General features: G+C 51.1%; 1 protein-coding gene across 1 annotated transcript in view; it reads right to left on the minus strand.

Annotated features, from left to right (window-relative positions):
* Positions 1-2,340, minus strand: part of LOC105999598 (lariat debranching enzyme) — a 51,648-nt gene that overhangs the window by 12,541 nt on the left and 36,767 nt on the right. The gene's annotated exons all lie outside the window — the stretch shown is intronic.

Below are 2,340 nucleotides of genomic sequence, written 5' to 3' on the forward strand. Positions count from 1 at the left end.
GGCTGGTTTCGAACCATGATCCTCAGATCTCAGCCTCCTGAGTAGCTAGGATGACAAGGCGTGAGCCACCAGCTCCTGTGAATTCTTGTGTGACTTGAGCCCCTTCCCGTTCTCACAAACCCAGTTTGACCGTCAAATGTGGCAGCCTACAGACCTCCCAAGATAGCCTCACTCTGGGGACTTCCCCCATTCACCCCTGTAATAAGCCCTGAGTTATCCTCTTTGGAGCTACCCACCACTCCAAATAAGTATCTGTCCTCAGAGCCCGGTTACTACTCAGGAGGCTGAGATCTGAGGATCATAGCTGAAAGCCTGCCCAGGCAGGAAAGTCTGTGAGACGCTTATCTCCAATGAACCATTGAAAAAGCTAGAAGTGGAGCTGTGGCTCAAGTGGTAGAGGGCCAGCGGGGTGAACATGAGGCCCTGAATTCAAAGCCAGCAAGCAAGCAATGAAGTAGTTAATGGCCTGTGCCAGACAGAGATGGATGAGACCATGAGTCAGCCAGCAGAATCTTCTCGGTGAGCTGCTCACCAGGAACTAAGCAAGGGTGTGAAGGAACTAGCACCATGTTCATAGTTGCAGCTTCCTCGGTCCCAAGTGGACCAGGGAGACCAGACCAAGTCTTTCCTCTCCTGTGAAGCACAGGAAATGATTGCACCTCTGGCTCATCATGAGGACAAAATTGCTCTGTGATCAAAGAAGAACTCTCACTCTCTACCAGGGGAAAAAAAAGAAAAGCAAGGGAGGGAGAGAGAAAGAGAGGGAGGGAAGGAGGGAGGGAGAGAGAGGACAAGGAAGGAAAGAAGGACGGAAGGAAGGAAGGAAGGGAGGGAGGGAGGACGAATCAGGCACCGGTGGTTCACGTCTGTCATCCTAGCTACTCAGGAGGCTGAGATCTGAGGATCAAGGTTTGAAGCCAGCTGAACAGAAAAGTCTGTGAGACTCTTATGTTCCAATTAACCAACAAAATGCCAAAGTGGAGTGCTCAGGCCCTGAGTTCAAGCCCCAGGACTGACAAAAAAGAAAGAAAGAAAGAAAAAGAGGGGCTGGGAAGGTGGCTCAATGGTAAAGTGCTTGCCTTGCCTGCATGAGGCCCTGGGTTCGATTCCTCAGCACCACATAAGCAGGAAAGGCCTGAAGTGGCGCTGTGGCTCATGTCGTAGAGCGCTAGCCTTGAACTGAAGAGCTGAGGGATGGCACCCAGGCCCAGAGTTCAAGCCCCATGAACGACAAAAAGAAAAAGAAAGGAGAGAGAGAGGAAGAAAGGAGGGAAGAAGGGAAGAGAAGGGAAGGGAAAAGAAGGGAAGAGAAGGGGAGGGGAGGGGAGGAGAGGAGACTGGCTGTTAAACACCATTAAGTTATTTCCTGGTCAAATCAATAAACCTCCCTCCAGTGAACCTCTACAAAGGATATTCTTGCTGGGCATTGGTGTTCATGCCTGAAATCCAAGCTACTCAGAAGGTTGAAATGTGAGGATTGTGAGTCAAAACCGGCCCTGGGGGAAGAAAAGTCTCTATGACACTCTTATAGCAAAAGTGCCAAAGTGGAGCCATGGCTCAAGTGGTAGAACGCCAACCTTGAGCAGATAAAGTTAAGGGAGAGTGTCCTGAAAAGGACATCCTTGCCCCTCTGTGAGGGTTAATGAGATGTTCTAGAGCGCAGGTGACAGGGCCTGGGGATGTGGCTCAGTGGTAGAGTGCTCACCTAGCACGCACGAAGCCCTGGGTTCGATTCCTCAGTACCACAGACACAGAAGAAGCCAGAAGTGGCGCTGTGGCTCACGTGGTTGAGCACTAGCTTTGAGCAAAAGGAGTTCAGAGACAGGGCTCAGGCCTAAATTCATTCAATGATTTTCAAAAAAGAAAGGAAGAAAGCAGGTGTCAGTCATCTCAACGTAGGTAGAACTTTCAAGATCCCATAGATGCGTGCTTCCCAAGAGCACACCTTCCTTTCTTCATTCTGCTCCGGCCTCCACTGCTCCTGTCTGCTCAGGCAGGGAACCCTAGTAGAAGCAGGAACCCTAGACTTATTCTCAGATCCCTCTGGAGACTGCAAGGATGGGCTTAGGGCACCCTGAATGGGGAGCCCCAGCTTTGCTACGGTACCTTAAGTCTCAGATGTCATCCGACTATTCAAGCAACCTGCAGGAATCTAAAGAGAGGTGCAGCAGAGCACGGTTTGGGGTGATGGCTAGGTGCACACGCTCTGGTGACGTGGAGGTTTTTTGTTTTTTTTTTGCCCGGTTGTGGGGCCTGAACTCTGGGCCTGGGTGCTGTCCCTCAGCTCTTCAGCTCAAGGCTAGCGCTCTACCACTTGAGCCACAGCACCACTTCCGGCTT

This window comes from Dipodomys ordii, unplaced genomic scaffold (genome assembly GCF_000151885.1).
Source record: "Dipodomys ordii isolate 6190 unplaced genomic scaffold, Dord_2.0 Scaffold193, whole genome shotgun sequence".
NCBI classification, from domain to species: domain Eukaryota; kingdom Metazoa; phylum Chordata; class Mammalia; order Rodentia; family Heteromyidae; genus Dipodomys; species Dipodomys ordii.